Genomic DNA, 21,660 nt, shown 5'->3' with positions numbered 1-21,660 from the left:
ATCATTTTTCACTGAGTGGAAAGGGGGTTATAAAGATGGAGGACTTATTTTGAGTTACATGTACACTATGCTACACGTCTGTTGATTATGTAGCACGACAATAACCCTGAGCCTCAGCTCTGGGCCTGATGTCTGGCATGTGATATTTGATGTCTGGTAATGCTCCCATTGCTTCACAACATCCACTGCAGTGGCTCTTTCTTCTCACAAGTATAAGGAAGAGATTAATCCTCCCCACCCCCTTACCCTATATTTTATACACCTACAGCTGCAGGACATCTGCTGAGACAGAAGATTCTACATAAATAAGATGTTAATGTAAAAAATGTTATTTACATTACCTAAAACAAGAGCTGTTAGGGAAATGTCTAAGAGCCTGTGTATCTTCCCTGTGACGGCTGGGTGGAGGTTCCTAAACAAAAAGCAGCAGGCAACCTAGTGTTTTCAAGGGGTCCTTTACATTTGTTGTAAACTCTAAGAGTTCTGTGGAAAGAAAATCTTTTCAGGTTCTTTTCCACAGTTCTTTCCGGTCTTAATTGCTCTACTGTGCTTTCCTTGCTTCTTGCTCTGGTGGGATCTTTCCTCTGCTTACTGAGGCTTAACAAATTTATTGGGAAGGTCACACACAACTTCCAGAGGACATCGCATGCCAGACCAAACACACATGGAAGATAGAAATACTTGTCCATCTTGGAAAGGCACCAGGGCTCAGCTTCTACCCTGAGCATTTTCTTTTGCTTTTCTTGCTTCTAGACCCAATGTGATGTGGCCATATTCAGCTGTTGCACTGAACTGGATTTTCTTTAGTCTTTTTACTTGACCCCAGGTACAGTCTTGTGATCATGATGTACATTCAAGGACTTTGGCTATAGAGCCCAACAGGCACAAACTGGAACAGAGGAGGTTCCCTTTGACTATCAGGAAGCACTTCTTTACTGTGCAGGTGATGAAGCACTGGCACTGGTTGCCCATAGAGGTTGTGGAGTCTCCCTCCTTGGAACCCCCCCCCTCAAAACCTGCCTGGACATGGTCCTGGGCAGATTGGTTGGGTGAACCTGCTTGACCATGGGAGTCAGACCAGATGACTTCCTGAGGTCCCTTCCAACTTCGGCCAAACCCATTTTCAGAAGACACAGATAACATGAACAACCATCACAACAAGGTTGTGCAACCCCCATGGCCAGCAAAAGGATCTCTGCCAATTTCCTGGCTACAAGATCACTAAAAGCAAAAATGTATGTGTGTTCACAGCCAGCACCAAGAGTCAAGGGCATGAAACAGTGAGCAGTTCTGTGCTGTCACAGCAGCAGATTCAGCAGAATACCATCTTCTTCTCTGTGTTGCAGGAAAACACATCAAAGTGACCTAAATATTCATGGTCCCTCTTTCTTGATTGTAATGATCTCATATCTAGACACGGGTGACACGCAAGGGGCTGTCTATTGATAATTATCACTTTTGTTAGCAAGAAAGCAGTCTCCAAGTTTGCCAGACATTAGCACTGATACAGCAAAGGCAGCCAGCAGGGGAAAACATGCCGTGTCAGCAGTGTAACACGAACAAATCAAGCCCTCAAATTATTTGTGGTTGGATTTTTGCTCCATGACTCTTTTGTCACTCAGCCGCCCTTCTCTTCTTCATGTGTTTGTTTTTTTTTCTTTTTCCCTTCTAACTACTTTGACACATTTTCCTCTCTATACATCACTGGAGATTGCTGTCCTGGGGGCTGCTGTGGTAGGATGATGCGTTCTTTCCTCTTTCTTTCTGATTTCTGACACTTGTAGCAACCCAGAGTGTTCCTGGGAATCAGTGATCGCCCTCTTATCCCTGACATCCCTTTGCCTGGGGATGCAAGCTAGCCCTCCAAACCTACTTGGAAAGGCACCAGGGCTCAGAATTAAAGAAAATAAGCACATGCAGGTCTCCTCCTGGTGGGGTAGGATATGAGGGTCTGGTGAGGGTGTTTTCTTACTTATACAAAGTCTGATCGTTTCTGAAGTATTTCACTCCCAAATGTTTAGACCATTAAACTTCCATGAGGTATTCAAGGTGTTTCATTTTTCTATTTTGTTTGTTTGTTTGTTTGTTTTTTGACAGAGCAAAGCCATCAGTTATCTAGAGCTTCTGTGGTGCTTTTGAGCCAGATTGGTGAAGAGAGGCAGATTTGTTCTCCTGGAAGCCACAGCAGACCAGGGAGTTTGCTGCTGGATATAACCTTGGTGACTGGAACAGAGCAAGAAGAAAAGCAGAGGAGAAGGGGTGCTTCTTCAGGGTAAGGCAGGCAAACTGCCTGACTCAGACAGTCACAGAGATGCACACCCATGCACATATACACAGCCCTCCAGAGGACCATGTTCATAGAAATCAGAGGTGCATGCACAGGACACTGTCAGATACACAAGTTTAGGATCTTAGAGGTGCTCCTGAGGATAATAAGTATGTCCACAAAGATTCATAGGCTGAAATGGAAACACAGCATATTATTCTTGGTTTAGTGGCAGAATGCAGCTTTAAGCACTGAAACTTTTTTTTTTTTTTAAGTCATGGATAAAAATGCTGCATTAGCCTTCACAAATACATCCAGTGAGTTAGATTTTCCCTAGGCCAGTGGGATTTTAAGTCAAGAAAGTCAAGAACAAAGAGAGAAATCTACATAGTCTGTGTTTTACACCCAAATGCTCTGGTCACCCACTAACCAAAAATGCTGAAAAAGCTAAGTAAATGAATTCGTCTGATGCAGAACCGCATGAAAGGCTGTCTTAAGGAGCTCCCCACTGCAGATTTGCCACTCTCTGTTTTTTCCCCTAAGGACACCAGCTGTGGTTTATCCTCTCCTCTCCTCCTTTCCCCACTTAAAAAGTGCTACATTCGAGCTCAAATCTCTGTTCCAAGAGCAAAGGGAATCATTAGTTACCGACACTTAAAAATTATTAGATCTTCCTCATCTGAACCTCATCTCAGTAATATATTGGGAGGATGTACCACTGTTTTCCAGAGCAAATCTCATCTAAAAGAACTAAGGCTATAAGCGTCCTATAGGGACACTTTTCTGCTTTCTTCTTAATACCATATAATTCTCCAACTGTTCTCCAAATTCCAGATATAGGCAGTGATACGTGGGCAGCATTTAGGCCCACTTCCTAGCTCCACAGTCTGCAAAGAACAGAGGTAATTGATCTGCACTTTGTTGTTCAGTCTTTCCTGGCTTTGGATGACTTTTTCCACTTGTTCATACTGTGTTTCTTTTAGTGGTTTATGTGATCTGTATATGGCTGATCAATTATAGCTAGAAGCTGTAAATCTGTGGGAAAAACCCCCAGAGAAAATGCAGCACTTAGCACAGTGCTGATGGAGGCACACCCAAACAGACTTTTAACCCTCTCTTCTCCACAGAAAATCCCCTGGTATGTTCAGCATTGCTCGACTAGGCAATGACTGTTCCCCACTCCTCCCCTTACTAATTAATGGAAGATTTATCAGGCTTCATTGATACTAGGAGGGGTTAGAGCTGCATGGATATATGTGAATTTTGAGAGGGTATGGTCGTTTCTGAAGGACTGATACCACATACATTAACTTTGCTGCTTGTGTCAAGGCACCTAAGGCTTTGAGAAGAACTCTCTGATGTGCTGTGAGAATAATGCAGGTCATAATAAGAGCCATTCAGCGACTCATACCACTGAGTATAGTGGTTTCTCTGGTGTCCATGTTCAATGCTGTTAACCACAAAATGTAGCATTTGTATTGTCCACTTTTTGAGATTTTTAGCTGAGAGAGCTGTTATGTTCAGCTAGTGAAATCTATCCCTGGTTTGAAGGGACAGTTCTTCAGACAGCAAATAGAGACCATAAAAAAAAAACAGTTGCTCAGATTTGAATGTTTTTGTTGAAGCCAGTCTCAGGTCTCCAGTTTACTCACATGGTTCCTGACTCCTCAGAGTTCCTGACTCCAAGAGGATTATCTTTCAGTCTGTCAGAGTAGCCCCACTTTACCCTGTGCTCTTCTCTCATGGCCCCTAAATAGCATTACATAAAGCAGGACCATTCAGTGTCCTACAAGTCATATATTTCCTTGAACAAACTTCTTTCTATAGCAAAAGTTAGCCAGAATCTAGTGATTCCAAAATATGGAGTTATTAGAACACAATTTTATTTTGGTTTCATAAGAAAGGGGAAACAGTAGAGCGTTGTCAAAGTGACTTATTGCTATAACTGCTGTTGGAAGGTCCTACTGGCGTTTATACTTTGAATGAGTTCATTGAAATAAAGATAGACTTCTTATGGATTAACTGGGAGCAAAAACTTTATCTTAGAATAGCAAAAAATAGCAACAGCATTCTTGCTATCTGCACATTGTCTTTACAAGAAAGGTTATCTTTGTGTTGCTGGGTGGTTCCTTCATTGGAGAAGAAGGGTTGTTTTTAATATTCAATGATAAAAAGACCTTGAAAAAATAAATAAGCTTGCTGGGATTGGAGGGAGGAAGAGGGCCTGCCCTCAGTAAAGCATTGTGTTTCTAAAGCTTTACTCTTTCAACAGCCCAGCTCTGGAGTCATGACTGTGTATGTTTATTATTGTATTATCATTGTATATATTGCCAGTCTGACCAGTAAAACTTTACCAGCATCATTCCAGAAAATGCTAGTGAAAAAAAACAGTAATGAACCATCCAAAACAGTACTTGCTGAAGCTATTTCCATCTGTCAAGGAAATAGCAAGCTGCAGTGAGCTTGCTCATATGGTCCTTCTCTTTTCCCTTTTTCCCTTTTGTTCTGTGCTTTTCTCTTCTTCTGCCATTTATTTTCTACCCATGTGGTGTATACTGGCATCACACCAAACCACAGAATATTTGGTTGCATTTTTCGGTGGAAGGAAGAGCTAAAACCTCATCCCAAATTCACCATCAGACTTGATAAGGGTCTGAGATGGTGGCAGGGATGGGAACAGAAACTCAAGAGCAATTGCTTTCAAATTCCCAGCAGTCAGGCCACCTCTGAGAATGCATAAAATAGCTGCCCTGATTTAATCATTTACAGTAGCTTCAGCGCAGTTTCTGTATGGCCTGTCAGCCTGAAAGACACAGGCAAAACAACCCTTTGGTTCTGGACTGATGCTGCACTGCTCAGAGAGAAGTCTTCCCTTTGCCTCCCTTTACATTCCTTGCAGCTTTCTAGGCTGTAAGGCCTTTTTTTTTTTTTTTTTTTTTTTCATCCTTTTGCTTTCCTTCTTGATGAATTACAGACAGATCCTGGGCTGGTCCAAGCACAGACCCAGTGAAGGCACCTTGAATTTCTACAGCTCAAATCTTGAAATGCAAGCAAGGATAAAAACATCCTGCCCCGAATGTGTCCACCTGCTTTCCAAGGACAGGGACAGTGCTTTTCCCATGCATGTCCCCAGCCCACGTGGCACTTGTTGCAGGCTGCAGACTCCAGCAGAGCAACTTCTGGAGTGACCAGGCCAGACTAGGCTAGGCTAGGCCACTGGGAGTGGGCCCACCTGGGTGCTCTGGGTGATGCAGAGGGGGAGAGAAGCACCAGCTGGCTTGGGTGCTCCACCCCAGGCTGCTGCTTCATAAGGAAAACTATGTCTTAACAGAAGGCGGTAATCAGCAGAAAATAAGGATCGGGGGAGCCCAGACTGAGTTTTAAATTAGTTTTAAATTAGTGGAACTCCATTGGCTTGCCCAGAGTTATTTCTGATTTGCACAGAGATAACCAATATCAGAATCAGATGCCAGATGTATGAAAACCCATTGTGTTTACAGCCATGTGGCAGTCCTGCAGAAATGGGCCTGGTGGCATTTCAGGGTGCTGGGCCGTACAGGCCATGGCATCCCACATGCCCTGCTGGCATCTTGGGTATCGCCCTGAGGCTCGCCATGCCTTCTTTGCAGAGGTAAGGAGAAGCCACTAGCAGAATTACTCTGTGCTTTGAGAGGCGGCCTCTCTGCAAGGAAAAGTGCTTGTTCAGTCAAACGCAGCTTGCTGATAAATAGTTTATGATGGTGCTGAAGTCTGGTGTTGCCATGATTGTTTATACTGTGCTATAGCGTAGCTGCTACAGACAGATTGCACTGCCGGACCTTCAAGGCTTATTTCTCAAAATGAAATGTTCACTCAGCAGCCAAGCTTGTTTGGGGAATTAATAACATTTAAAGTGACAGAGGCTTAGCATCTCCCTACGACTTTTCTTTCAGTGCCCTTGACACCGCAGAGATTCATTGGCTTCTTTCAGTCAGTGCCAGTTAACTACAGACTAGCGTTACTGAGGTTTTCTGTTCCTCAACTTTTTGCGCAGTGCTTCAGTCACACTGATTGCATTTTAATTGAATAGGAAACCAGCTGAGCCTGGAAGAGGCTGAGTGGCTGAGAGTAAAGCAAGCCAGTGTCTCACAACAAGCCAGGCACGTGTAGTCCGCTCCCAAATGTATGGGCTCTCTCCTGACAGACCAATATTCTGAGCTTCTGAGCTTTGCTCAGAAGCACATTTGTGCTTCTGTGGCACTGGGTGGCTCAGGCTGCTGTACCTCAGTCGTGCACCAAGGTAACCGAGAGCAGGATCCAGTCTACGAATTGAACTTAACAGCAAAACCAAAATAAAGCCATAGTGGAGTCATTAACTTCATTCAAAATGCTTAGTGTGTTGTGAGTAAAATTTTGGCTGTTCTGCTTCTGAGCTGATTCAATATTGTCAGAAGAAATAAACCGATTTGAAGGAAATTAGAAGTGATACGTTTAAAAAAAAAAAAAAAAAGTGATTGTTTTTTATTCTGAAGAGCTGATTGTTTGTTTTTAATAGGTGAACATGTTATAAAGAAATATATGTATATTTACATATCTGTATGTACATTCTCTACTGCCCTAGGCTTGCTTCTCAGACATTTGTAGTGATTTAAGGATCCAGCATTATTGAAATACAGCAAGAAAAATTGTTTTAGTGCCTTTCCCAAAAGAAAAGGGTCTTAAAATTAGCAGAAATCCTTCATGAACATGTATTCCAAAACTTACCTTTTAAGGAAGTTTGTGATGATTCAGATAAGACTGGAAAGAATATCCCAGCTTTCAGGCATTATCCATTTCTATAAACAAACGTAACACCAAAACTTGTGATAAATTACTCAAGAGTTTACCAAATGCACTGCAATACATTTGGATGCTGTACCGGTGTTTTCTGCACTTTGGACCTGATAAAGGAGGAGGGGGAAAATTAGGATGTGCTGCACTGATTTTGTGGTCTGAGCCATAGTTACCCATTTTAGTGTATGCCATTGTATTTCAACAGCAGAGCCTAACCACAGAGCTGTGATTCACCTGGGAAAACAGCATTTGTTTGCAGTGACGTTTTGGGTAGCCTTAAAGCTGCCTTTCTCTAGCCCCAGCTGCATGAGCTCACTGACAGCCAGCCCCAGCGTTTGCATTACAGCTGGTCACCGTATGTGTCCTGACCCTCCAGCGGATCCCGAATTTGACTTAGTCCTGCTTCTCCTTCTAAGCTTGTCTGTGTCAATCAAAATTAGAGATGTGAAACATAGTATAATGACATTACAGCATTAGAAGAATAAAAAAAGGCAGGAAATTGGAGCTAGGGTTTGGTCTAATTTTTCCTGGCAGAGGGGCTCTTTGTTTGGGGGGGATTACAGATGGACTGGGACAACAGCTCCTTATGTCTTCAATATTGCCGTAGTTCCAGGCTTGAGCAAAAAAACACTCAGACTTACAGTTTTCAATTTAGTGTGCTGATGAACATGAGGTTAATGATGACCTTAATTTTTTTTTTTTTTTTTTTTTTTTTTTTTTTTTTTGTTAAGCTTCTTTTCAGTTCAGACTTAGTGGTCTTACTCTCTGATTTGCGAGGGAGGAAGGATTATGACTGTGTCTGGAGGCAGTGAAACCTTCCAAGAAAGCCACTCTTGCAAGGTGTACCTATATGTTAAACCTTAGCATTGCAGGGCCATCCCTGCATGTAAGGTGCCCAACATGTCTCTGACTACAGCTCTGAAGGCAAAATACTCAGTAAAGTATCTGGCTGCTGGATGCAAATAGTCATATTCTGCTAGAATATTCTGCAAAGAAGATAAAAAGTCCCAAGATTTCAGGGGCCCTTCAAAGGCTATGCCAGCACATTAACTGCTACTGCTGCTTTGGTCTTCACAGAAGGAGCTTTAAGGAAAACAGGCAGAGGAGAAAAGAGCAGAAGAGAGAACCTGTCAATAGTTCAAATGCTCCTAGCTCTTACACAATGCATATAGTGCCAACTGCCTCTCTTGTTCCCAAGCCAGCTCATTACTTTTGAAGTTTTGCATGGATCAGTGTAAAAAAAGAGCTTTCTATAAGAATCAAGCCTAATAAAAGTAATTCTTTATGGTTTAGCACTTAATTGCGGTTGAACACTTCACTTTCAAACAGGAAAAAAAATAAATACTGTAACATGTTGGGGAAAACAGAAATGCATCTTACATCAAATTTAGTAAGAGTCACTCAAATATATACGTAGATCTGGGAACATATTTTTCTGGCAATTTATAGTCAATTTGTCAATCACTGACTGAGGGTTTCTGTGTTTGTCAGCTTCAAATGGGCTGAGATCACACTGGAGCTTACTTACTGGTGAGTAGACTCAGGTTGACTGTGCTGTCCTGTCCTAGAATCACAGAATCATCTAGGTTGGAAGAGACCTCCAAGATCACCGAGTCCAGCCTCTGATCTAACACTAACAAGTTCTCCACTAAACCATATCACTAAGCTCTACACCTAAACGTCTTTTAAAGACCTCCAGGAATGGTGCCTGAACCACTTCCCTGGGCAGCCTATTCCAATGCCTAACAACCCTTTCAGTAAAGTTCTTCCTAATATCCAACCTAAACCTCCCCTGGCACAACTTTAGTCTATTCCCCCTTGTCCTGTCACCAGGCACGTGGGAGAATAAACCAATCCCCACCTCGCTACAGCCTCCTTTAAGATACCTGTAGATAAGGGAATACAGTCAGAAAAATAGCTGTTGCCCTCATTAGGTATATTTCATAAGTACCTAATTCATAATGTAAAAATGTATGAATAAAATTTTGACATTCGATGCCTGAGTCCAGCAACTGAGTTGCTGCTGGATATTTTGGGCACCTGGCAATTAGGAAAAGTATGTGGTAAATTCTTTCCTACTGTGAATCTAAAAATTCTACTGATTTCAGCAAAGCTAGGTTGGCTTATGCTACATATGTGTATCATAGCTATCAGCTGGGCTATCAGAAGTCTGATATCCTCCTGCTCTTTTTTGAGCATGTCCAGCTCCATTTTAGAAGCAGTTGGGTTTTTACCACTGTTGTTCCTTTATAGTGAGCAAATTTAATGTGAAAATTGCTGGAAGACATTAAATACAGACTTCCACACTACCACTCTGACAGGCGTCTCAGTAACAGCACAGCCACACTGTGTTGTGGCTTAAATGGTATTTGTTCTTTTTTGTACTCTGATCTCATTCTAGTTTCCCCGTGATGCTCAAATAACATTGGTCTAATTAAAATCAGGCAAATATTTCGTGTTATGTGTAATAGGTAATATAAAGTACGTATGCAATGATTTAACTAAACATTTAAGCTTTGGATAAAGAAAAGTTTTCATCTGGCATTAACTTCCTAGTAGACAGAGACCAATGACTCCTGCCAGTCCTGTTAGAGCTGCATTGGTAGTTCTGGCCTTTTGATAGTAATTATTAAAACACAGAAAACTCAGTTTTTGCTTGTTTGTTTGTTATTTTTTCTTTCTTTTTTGTTTACTTTTTTTCTCTTTTATTTATTTTTTTCTTTTTTTTGTGTGCAGCTTTGGTTTGCATGGGAAAATTGTTGTAAGAGATAACAGAGGAAGATAGAACAACAGTGATTTTTTGTGATACTTCCCCAAGAGAGTCCCAATCTAATCTGTTCGGTTATGGTAGTTGGATTAGTATGAAACATTGGCAAATGAGGTCTCCAGTCTTACTTTTTTTTTTTTTTTTTTGTATTTAACCTGGCAAAGGATTTTTTGGTAAAAATCCTTAACAGTCTAAGAGAAAGTAGGTCTTTAAATACATTTAAACTGATAGAATACTCACCTGCTAGGTTTCAGCTACTGCTGAAGACCAGCAAAGATACCTGTTCAGAAAAAGAGTTGTAGTTCAGTCCTTGATGAGGACTTCTTCCTAAGAAATAACCCACCTAAATTTCTACTTCTATTCCCTCTTCTGAATTTGAGACATGTAAATTTAGTACAGGCGATTTTATATCTAATGTACTGTGCTCAGCATATCCAGATTTTAAACTGCTATAATGAGAGGAGATGGCTAAGGCAGGCTGGGGCTGTGCACTGGAGGAGCAGGTAAAGGGAGAGCTATTTCTGCTAAAAGAAGTTGTACTGATACTTCTAATACCTGCAAAATATGTGACTTGAATTTGCAGCATAACATTATAAATCCCTTCCCCCCCTCCCCCTTTTTTCCCTGTGTGTGTCTCAGTGGTGTTTTCCCTATTCTGTTTCTAAATAACTTTGTGCTGCTATTTCAGTTGTTTGTTTGTTTGTTTTGATAATTAAACAGAATCATCCACAAACACAACGTTTGAATTTCTAAAATTTAAAGCAGAAAAAATATGCACAATATGTGCATGAACACATACATGTATCTGCGTATTATAATAAATATGTAAAACACATTCTCAGAGGTTATTACCAATATATAGAATCTGACAGGCAGTGAGAAAGTTCAGACATTTATGTAAAATCATATCTGCATTATGCAGGAAAAAAAAAATAGGATTAAAGAGAGAGAGAGAGAAATCCTCATTTTTTGTAGCATAAGGCTACCATTAATTTACAGTGCTTTCCCTGGGGACCTTTACTCTTTGCATTCTCTTTTGAGACCTCTCCTATTAGCTCTTATCTGAAAGAAAGGATAAAGTGGTTAGCTACTCTGAATCAGTATGGGAATTACTATGCTTATTTTTCAGATTTTCTTCCCACTCTCCAGCCTCCTGATTTGGATAAAGGTGGGAGAGCCTACACCAGGATTCAGTGCCAGCACAATTTCCCACAGAGTCCTGTCACATTCAGTGTAATGTCTAAGGAACTGGTTTTGTTTGGCTGGTTGGTTTGATTTTTTTTTTTTTTAACATTAGGAATTGAAAAACATTATTTTAATATCAGAAGTCTTTCCCTACATTGCTGTGGGAGTTCTTTAAAAAAAAATTGGCAGCCAAACTATTAAAAAATTCACATCTGTGAATAAAATTTTCTAGATCGGAAGAATCAGCATATAGAGTGTTTGGCAACCCCAAGGAGAATTCATTTTGATTTTCTTCAGTTGCATCTTCTTCTCCCCTAAAACTGTGGTCTGAACATTGGCTCTGTTCTCAGGCTTCTCACTTTCCTGCTTTGCTGTCTGGAGAGGGATGCTGTACCAGCCCTTCAACAAGCTCTCTGACATCTCTGACAGAACCCATGCTGGCCACAACCAGGGCATGCAGTCAGGAGCACACATACACAACAGCTTGGTCCCCACAATTTTGGGTGCTTCTTCACTTTCGACATCTGTGAGTACAGCAGGTGGCACATCCTGAAGCAGACCCCTCAGGACAATACTGATCTTCATGGTCTCCCATTCTTTAGGCAGGGCATCGTGATACCAGGGATATTTTGCAAGCTTTTCCCTCATTCTTAGCTGCTTGTTCCCTTGTATATATTATTAGCACATGTATTGCTCTTTTGGGGGCTGTAAGGAAACTAGATCACAGAAGTGAGGTGAGATCAAAACAACCTCCATTTTCAGACCACATAGTTTTTAGCTTGAATATGTTCATCATCCCTATCCCCCAGGCCCTTGTACCAGTACAGCCAAGGGGACAGCTGTGTGGAAACAAGTGGTGGGGACTTTGCTGTGAACTGTATGAGACCTACAGTTGCCTCAGGCTAAATGCATACCAAAACAGCAGAGAAATATAGTTACCAAGAGCCCAGTTCTCTAAAGACAAACATCTCTATTTATTAAAAACTATGGACTTTTAACCCACCTTGAAAAGAATTTCATTTGACTTTCAGGGACTGTAAATTGCATAGTTTTATATTTAACCAATGCTCCAGTCTTTAATTCCAGATATAACTGGAATTCTGTTCACAAGCAAGACCAGTCACACTAGTCATAACAAGCTGACTTTTCTTATGACCCGTCAGGTACTACGTTTTCAGCATACCTCTCCTCAGCCTGTATCTCCCACCCATCCACCCCCACTAGGTTGGAGCTGCTGCTTTGTACATGGTCCAATTGAACCTTCACTGAATGGGAGTGAGAAGCTGAGGGGCCAAGCAAAGCTGATGAGAGCATTTTCCAAGAAGAAGGGGATCAGTGAATCTCCAAGGCCTGCTCCAATGAAAAAATAGAAAAATAATCACTGGAGTAAGAGATTGAAACCTATATCTGCCCTCCGGGCATATACCCTGGCATCTGCTCCATAGAGTTGCACTCGTTTCCTTGAATTGACTAAAGAACTCCATATGAAGGGGAAGAGCCCTTTTCGATCTCAAATTCCAATGGCTCAGCAACAAAGCACTGTTGTGAGATAAACTTTTGGTGCTAAGCTCAGAGGGCTTTGGAAAGAGCATTGCAACACATTGCTTGTGATGGCTGGTGACACAGATGTTCAGCTGACTCCTGAAGATCTGTCATCGATCACACTGTTGTTTCCAACAGTGAGGGAGCAGATCAGAAGAGTTTTGTGGGGACTTACAGTCCCAAGATACCAAAATCAGGGAAATCAGGAAAGAAGAAGGATAAATTTAACTGGGTGCTTTATATATTAGATGTGAGCTTCTCAGTTAATGGTAAAAAAGAGAAGGTGGGCACAGGTAACTTATTTTTCTGAAAGGAAAAATACCTTAATTGGCTTTATTCACCCTTCCGAAAGCCAGCTCAAGCCCGTGATTGTAACAGGCTGGAGGTATCTTTGCACACTGATGAATAAAGGATTTAGAGTCCTGGATGGATTTTAGGATGCAGAAGAGTTGCTATGTGGCATAGCCAAATTTAAAACAGGTCTGTGCACTTAGGTGTAGACAGTCATGAATTCTTCTGCTGCCACTTCCAGCTCTCTGGATTCCTGCCATCTCCTGCCCAGATGGGGTGCAGATGTGCCTGTGCTGGGGATGCCTGGACTAGTGTCAGGGAAGGGGATGTGTTGTCCCAGGAACAGCACTCATGGCTGGCTCTGAAATAGGAACTGGCCATGTCAAGCCAGTCTACACCTCTGTTGGAGCAAGGAGGCACACACGGAGTGTGCACGGCTTATCTAAGCAAGCTGTGGGTCCAACTCCATTACAAGCAGGTTATGACAAGGAGAGAGTTAAAAGAGAAACTCTCCCCAGGGACGAAAAAAGAGGAGCCACCTTCAACCCATCCCTACTGATGGCTCTTGGGCAGCCTGAGAAAGCTGGGTCTGCAGGGTTATAGAGCAGAGCCAGGAGGAACTTAGAACAGGGAGTGTTTGTGTTTTTGTAAGGAATCATGAAATGAATCCCTTCCCTTCCCTTCCCTTCCCTTCCCTTCCCTTCCCTTCCCTTCCCTTCCCTTCCCTTCCCTTCCCTTCATCTCCTTAGAGGTTTTTTGCTTGTTTGTTTCTTGTAACAGATTACTCTAAAAGAGGATTTTTACCTTTGTAATTTGGACAAGGAGATATTTGAAAGAGGAGTACAACTCTGTAGTTTTGTATGGGGCTTGACGGCTTGACTTAAGCTGAGCATGTTTGTAATCTCAGTTATTAAGGTTAGTATGTCTTTAGGCAGTCCAAACAAAAGACCTGATAAGGCACTGCACTTCAATAAATCCCTAGGATAGTAGTTTACAAGCATACATTTTGCTCCATGTTCCTTTCTGACAGCTGTAAATAACTGGGTGAATAACAGATAACTTGCTTTTTCTTTACATTTGACTAAGCTCTTAAAAATTACACAGATGTTATATCTGGCTCTATGCATTGCAGTTCATCTCTCTCTCTCTCTTTTTTTTTTTTTTTTAATATCTTTACACTCAATCTAACAACTAACTTGGATTAGAATGAAACATTTAAATCATCTGGAAATGTAGCTGTTATTCAGAAATGTAGATGGGGGCGTACCTGGCTACGTTTCTCTTACATTTCTGCCAATCAATGAATGAATCAAATACATCAGAGGCTTGCTTGAAAGTCGGTCACTTGAAGCATGTCTGAGGAGGGAGAGATATGTAAGACTTTCTTTTACTAGACACAGCCTGTACTGCTCCTCAAATGCAAAGTACTGTTAAGGGCTGCTATATTTATAGTTCACCAAAACTGTTTTTTTCCAGCTGGGAGAGAGCTATATTACCCAAATGCTGTTTGGTTAGACAAAGTATTAAAAAGGTAAGAAAATGCTTGGCTGTGTTTCACATGGCAAATACTGTTGCCAGTCTAAGACAGAGGACTTCTAGAGGAAGGAAGCTAAACATTTACTGATGCTGATTAGGTCTCTAAAAGGAATTAAGAAATCTGTTTATACATGGGCTGGTAGCGATATCATTCTTTATTTATATTTTTCTTGATGTCTGTGGGGGAAAAAAAAATAACAAAGATTCTTATTTTGATTATTTGGTTATCAAGGTCTGAAAGGTAAACAGACAAGGCACCACACTGCTTCATTCCACCAGTCAAAAGATTCACAAATAAAGCACAAAGCTACGTAGTAAAGAAACAACAGGGGCAGCCTGACTTTGAATGAGATCAAAAGTTTATTTGTGACTCTCTGTTTAGGCAGACTCTGAGTATGCTTGGGCAATGTTTCTGCTGGGCAGAACAAGGCAGCAGAAAGCCACTCTGCAGTGCCTGCTGCATAGCTATCGGTCTGCCTGCCTGCCTCCCACTTCTACCAGGCTGCTGGGGAGAAGGGTTTTAAAAACAGCAGAGCTGGAGCGCTGCAGAGCTGAGATGGCCAAGGGGCATGTGGCTTGCAGAAATAACACACCCATTATAAAAAACAGGTATAAAAATCCTAGGTTTTGTATTTATGAAGAATATGGGCTAAAGCATGTATTTTACCCACAAGAGCAAAAGCAGGCATGTGAAGGGTTGCAGGAGGGGAGGTTTGCCTTAGTGTGAGGTTTTTGGTGAGCTCAGAGCGTAGCATCGCTTTCTGTCCTAAGCTGGGAGTTGGACAAGCCTCCCAGCACTGCAGGGCACAGGTCTGTGCAGGGTTGACAAGGGGACAAGCACAGTGTGGGTTAGAGAAAACCTGGAGGTTCAGGGAGAAATGAGAATTCATGGATTGGTTAGACTACAAAAGAGCCTGATGGTGACATTTTAAAATAGAGTTGTCTATTTTGTAGACAACTGTGATATTGTATTTACAGGTGCTGGGGGCAATTAGACAGCTCTGTTTTGTTACAAGGTGTAGAAGCTGGAGTTTCAAGAAGCTGGATGTCTCAACAGTTAAAATATCCAAATAATGTGAAATCCTAGCCAATTTTGGTGCGATGAGTCACTAATCAATACAAACTGAGGAAGTCCAGGAAAAAGCCTAAAAGCAACATGTACCAGCTCCTTGAAAGCAAATGGCTGTTGTCCCACACAGGCTGCAGAAGGCTGAGCCTTTGATTGTAATTAAGATGAAGACACTCCTCCTACAAACCTAATCCCTCAGATTGTGATTGCTGCTGTGATATGCAAAGGGAAACGTTTTTTCCCATATGACTGGTCAGAAGCTGATTGTTATTCTGTGAAGCAGAATCTCCTTTTTTTTTTTTTTTTCTTTTTTTTGCTTTGTCTTGCTTCAGGATCTCTTAATGTCTGTTTGTATTACATTAGTTATCTTTCTCAACTGTAGCACTAAAGCCTGGATGGAAATGCAAGTCATTCTGTTCTGGGGACTCTTCTACAATATAAAAAATACTCTATCTATGCTTATCTGTAATATCTCCTTTATTACATGGTCATGCAATTTGGTCTTTCAGGTAGCATCCTGTTTGGCAGCTCTCCTTTATGAATTTGAGGTAAACAATAACATGATGAGAACATAATAAATCATCAGCTATGGGAAATGCAATGTTTGGTAAATAGCAGACATAAGGATTACGTTTTTTTTGGTGAGGTGAGCAGGGGGATGGTGATGGAAGGAAGCTTAGGACCAGAATACATTTTAAAATATTGGCTCCATGTCTATTGAGCTCTTAATTAAATCCTGATTCCTTCTAGCCTTACGCATATGTTTAAGTGTCATTTAAGCCAAAGAACTTTTAGAAGACTGTTCAGCATGTGACTGCTAGCATTGCTCAAATTGCTGCTAGAGTTGCTCAACTTAAATATGTTAGCAAGGATCTGAAGAATTACATATTTAAATACCTCTGTTGTTCTGTAGGGTTCTTTAGTGTCATGATGAAATGTCTATTCTGTGGGGGAATGTGAAACACTACTGAAGATGCCTTATTTAAATTGACATCTTCCATCTCTGGTAGCGTTTAGATAGGGGAGCGAGTAAATGAAAAATCATAGAATGGCTCATGTTGGAAGGCACCTTAAAGATCATCTAACTCCAACCCCCTCCCATAGGCAGGGATGCCACCTGCTAAATCCAGTTGGCCAAGGCCCTATCCAGCCTGGCCTTGAACACCTCCAGCAATGGGGCATCTGTGCAGCCTGTGCCAGTGCCTCGCCACCCTCTGAGTGAAGAATTTCTTCCTAATGTCTAGTCTAAATCTATCTTCTTTTAGTTTAAGACCATTCCCCCTTGTCCTATCATTCTCTACCCAAGTAAAGAGTCCTTCTCCATCTTTTTTATGTGACCCCTTTAAGTACTGAAAGGTCACAATGAGAACATTTTATTTTTACAGGAACATACTGAGCACCTAAAGGAAGAGTCCAAGGCTACTTTGTATAGACTAAACAACAAACAAATGGGAGCTGGAGGTACCACAGCATTGATACTTTAGAAGTCTGCATCAGTAACTGTAAAATAGATAAAACTTTGAAACTAGTACACGATTTACATATAGTAATGATGCTTTAAGTTTATAACTATAAAGTTTAGTTTAGCTTATTTTGCTTCCTTCATTTACTGTTTTTGCATCCATTATTTAGCCTGTTTGCTGGAAATGATTTGTGTGTTTTTAAAACTGATACACGTGTTTTTAATGTGTTGGGAAGGTAAAATACCATCTTTTGTCAATCACATTAAAGGCTGTGGCCAAATCTCATACAACCTTGCAGAGCAAAAATGAGTTCCCTGTTATTCTGGGGATATGGAATCCTCTTGTTGTTATTACTTTATGCCTCGATACTTTCGGTTTCAGTTACTGTACAAACATCTACCTTTTCTTCCTCTCAGTCTCCTCCTGGAGGAATCATGACTGTTGGAACTTTTCATCTTTCTGAAGCCTTTGATAGACTTTAGAGAGAATGCAGGCAAAGAAAGACCTGAGGATGAAGCAAAGATCATTATGTGAATGAAGAAACGGTAGTCTCTTCTAAACCAGAGAGTGCACTCCAAATTCAACACCATTTTTTCTGAATTATATCTGGTATTTTACTAAGGATATTTACATGCTCTGTGTTCCTACTCAAACACTATTGCAGGTACTTAAGATGTTCTTGCAACAAACGTACAACAAAATCATAATTAATTTGAAGGAAATATGCTTGACTGACTCAAAGTGCAAAAACATCTTTTACTGGTTCCCATGCAAGCAAGAATGTCATGGTTTTGACTCTGAATCTGCATGTGTTTTTGTATTTGTTTGCTTATTTGGGTCAAATGCTCCTATACATCAACGTGATGGCTCAGGATCAACAGGATGACACATCACTAGGGGCTCAGAATCAGCTGTATACAGGGAAAATACCCTGGATTTGGGCCTCGCCAGAATTCATTGGCACGTTAGGTGAGCTTAGGCAATTCCACTTATCTCATCCAGCTGCCTTCAATACTGCCTGCTTTTTCTCTCTCTGATAGCATTTCTTCAGGCCAATGATATTCTTGCTGTCAATACAAGGTGGTTAGCATCGCTAAAGACTCTGAAATATAAATAACATTCATGTCTGTGCTGAAGTCATGTAGACTTCACTGGATAGCTGTAAAATTGCAATGTTTATCTGCATTGCTCTAATAACAATAATAACTAGTGGCTCCTTACGTCATGAAAGAATGTATTCACTATGGTTTTTAAATTTAAAATATTTTATGAGACAAGTCTTTCAAGACTGATTTTCTTTTTTCTTAAATAGTGTATTGGGAAAACAATGTTTTATAACCTTGGTGCATAATTTCCTAAACAGTATATTCATAGGACAAATGCCAATAAGCCAGAATGTTACATAAACAAGAATGCTATAAATTGTGTGGACTATTTACATAAAAAAACTTCTGTTTGAGAATGCATACAATAACTCATTTTTAAGTATTTTGCAGCATATTCAGTAGGAAAGAGAAAGGTTACAAAGAGAAACTCCTTCTTTTATAGCTCAAAAGTTTAGAAAGCAAGGTTTATTGTATGGTCAGTCAAATTCTGTGTAGTCTTGAACCCAAAAGTTACTACAGCTGTAGTGATTTGATAGAGAGACTGTTCATGTATCATAATCTAGTAACACTAATTGACGAGTTGTTCTTGTCACTGTAAACAGATGTTTATGGGTTAAACTCCAGTGACTAGAGGAAGTAATTTTTGTAGGGTGTCAGGTATTTCTTAATTAATATTAGTGGAGCTATATACATACATTAGAAGGGAATATTTTTTTTTTTTTTGACTAAGCTCAGCTCTCTGCTACTGATGTTTCTGAAGTTTGACAGAGTTGGACAGCAATGAACTCAGATCTGAAGACCATCTCCCTTGCTCTCATGCGTGATGCAGCTAGATAGAAATGTTTTATGAACCTTTTTATCTACAAAAATGCTTCCCATTTCTAGTTACCAATGCCCTTATTTCAGTTTGCATATTCCTGAGAAGTTAATTAAAGAAGTCTGGTGTAAGGATTTCAGCTGTGTGACTTAACATTGCTGCTCCTCAAAACTTCGGTGTAAATCTGAAGAGCAAAGCTGCTTATAGAACAAATTAATTATGTACCTGCCTGCCCATGTAACTAGAAAGTGTAAGTAACACATACAGAAGCTGGCAGAACTCTGTAGCATCTTATTTTATCTCTGTCTTGTTCTTTTCAGAGTCAGAGCTCCAACAGTTTATCATCTGTTTTCTTTCACCTGACATAACAGGTTTAAGCCCATTACAATAAAACAAGTACAGCTGTGATCTAGTCAAACCTACTATGTTGGGAGGAGAGAGAAACGGTTTTTATTACAGCACTTTCATTTATGATGAAATCTTCAAAACTTGTGATAATCTAATGGGTTGTGATAGTCACTTTTCTTCAGCAGTGTGGCCACATCAACCCAAGAAAATGAGAGTCTAAATGATACAGCTGGCCATGGTGCTTGAATGTTCTTGAAGAGATGGAAATGCCATCTTATTTCCCTGTTCTATATTGTAGTTTTTATTCCCTCTATCTTTGTTTAACCTGAATAAACTTTAAAAACTTCAGAAGCAATACTCTACTGTTTCTAAGCACTTCTAGTGTTAATGAAGTGGTTTGAAGTTTGACTCCTTACATCTTAATACACATGAAAAATATTGTTAGTATGCCCACCCCCTCCCCAAGGATTTGTTTGTTCTTTGACAATGTTTCTATTCAACATTATTTTCAAAGATTTTTACAAGAAATGTAGAAATGCATATTTAAGATAACACTTAAAATCGAGGCTGAATCTAGCCTATATTCTAACAAAGATCTGGGAATCTCTCTTATATGAAAAAGGGTGGTTAGTAGATTTCCTGTTTTTTTTTCTAGACTGAATTTAGATTTCCAATGTCTTCGTTGTGACTAGATGATACATTCAATTACATTCAACAATTTATAGATATATAACTTGTGAAGAAAATATGCTCCAGAGGGCAAAATCGCAATTCATTTTTTTTTCCCATGTAAATTATGCTGTAAACCTTGTGAATAGCACTTCAAACAATTAAGGGTTGAAATAAATATGATATTCAGAAACATGTTTTCACCTGGCTCTTTAAAAAGAGAGTTTTGTTCTCTTTTTTTCTCCTGTCAACTTTATCAGAAAGAAGTACACAAACATACTAGCACATACATAAAGCTAACATTTATACAGGTGAATCTACATCTGTTTTGTACAACAGGAGGGATTTTTTATTGTACGTAAATATATATATAATGAGAGTGAAATTAACTAATTGTTTTGAACATGTGACTGACTAAAAATTTTTGTACGTTTGCACAGATCTGTTTTGATTCTGGCAGTTTTTAAGTTTATGTCAAGCTCTCTGGAAAACTCCTGATAACTGACTCCTGCTGAAGGCATGTATAGCAAGGAAAAGGCAAACTCCAGAGAGACACTTTTTCTAATGTTAGACAGAACTGATGGTCTAGTGATCCTTCATCACATTTTTCTTCCAAAATGAATCCTACTTTTGGCCACTCTTTAGTGGCATGCCATCTTGATTTAATGTACAAAATGCTTGATCTCCTGGATATGACCATAAAATTTAGTTTAAGGTATTAAATTTTATCTTAGTAATAAACACCTACATTTCATTACAAGTAAACGGGACTGCTTGACTATAAATCACTGCAATTGTTTTTGCTTCCTCAGTAGATGAGTAGACTTCAGCTTGCTCCACATTGCTCAAATGCAAGGATAGGACCAGAGAGAAAACTGTTGACTTGAGTCTAAGATATAAATACAAAGCCATGCTCTTAAGGATAAACTTTAGTCAGGGTTAATCCAAATTTAAATTTAAGTCTGGTTTTGGCCAGCACTTCAATGTGGTTTTAAGTATAGTAGTCATAAATAAAATTCCAGAAGAACAAATCACTTTGAATGACATCTCTCCTAGTTTATTCCCTGAAGTTCATTGTCCCAGCTCTGATGAAATATGACCTCTTCTCATAGGCTAATCTGTTTCTTTTAAAGTGGTAAGCATACATAGGCACAGCTGTACTTAATTAGATTCCCATTGGCACACCTTGCTGTGCAATGTCTGAACCTTGGCTGGGGTGAAACTTTCCAGTATTGGCAGCCTCAATGGAGGATGTCCTCATAGAGGAGGACATCTATGCTTGATTTACCATATTTCTGCATTTGCTTTTCTTCTGGGCTACATGTTCTTTGTCCAAGATTTCTCAGTGTTTTACAGCTGTGTCAGTTAGCCTAATAAAAAGATATTGCATCTCCTTACTAATGATTCCTCTATTACACCCTTCGACTGTTACAGCTGCAGCAACACAACTGCTGTTAAAATGTTTGTATTCATATCTCTTATTGTTAACAGTTTTTCCATGAAAGGAACTAGATCTTACTCTAAATATATTTTTCTTCAGTAAAATAGTAATTCTGTGGATACACAATACCTTCATTTTTATTTTATGTAGATTTAAACTTTTTTTTTTTAAACTTATTTTAGGGAAAGTTAATGAATTTCTTACTAATTTATCTAAGCAAAAGCAACTCTTCTTTTTGAAATATTTGTCTGTTTCTTCCTTGATGAGTAGTAGTTGATATTGAAATGGCCCTCATAAAACCCTAGCAAAAAACTATTATGTTTTTATAATGCTCACAGAATGCTTGTG

At 39.9% G+C, this 21,660-nt stretch overlaps 1 long non-coding RNA gene across 1 annotated transcript; it reads left to right on the top strand.

Moving 5' to 3' along the window:
- Positions 1-5,758: 5,758 nt before the first annotated feature.
- Positions 5,759-19,979, top strand: LOC110351973 (uncharacterized). The gene is made up of 3 exons (XR_002400216.4): positions 5,759-5,897; positions 16,854-16,929; positions 17,348-19,979. It is a non-coding gene; the product is annotated as an uncharacterized lncRNA (long non-coding RNA).
- Positions 19,980-21,660: the final 1,681 nt, after the last annotated feature.

The sequence above is a fragment of the Anas platyrhynchos genome, chromosome 4 (genome assembly GCF_047663525.1).
Source record: "Anas platyrhynchos isolate ZD024472 breed Pekin duck chromosome 4, IASCAAS_PekinDuck_T2T, whole genome shotgun sequence".
In the NCBI taxonomy this organism is placed as follows: Eukaryota; Metazoa; Chordata; class Aves; order Anseriformes; family Anatidae; genus Anas; species Anas platyrhynchos.
The sequence above is the reverse complement of the archived record's forward strand: the minus strand, read 5'-3'. Positions and strand labels throughout refer to the sequence as shown.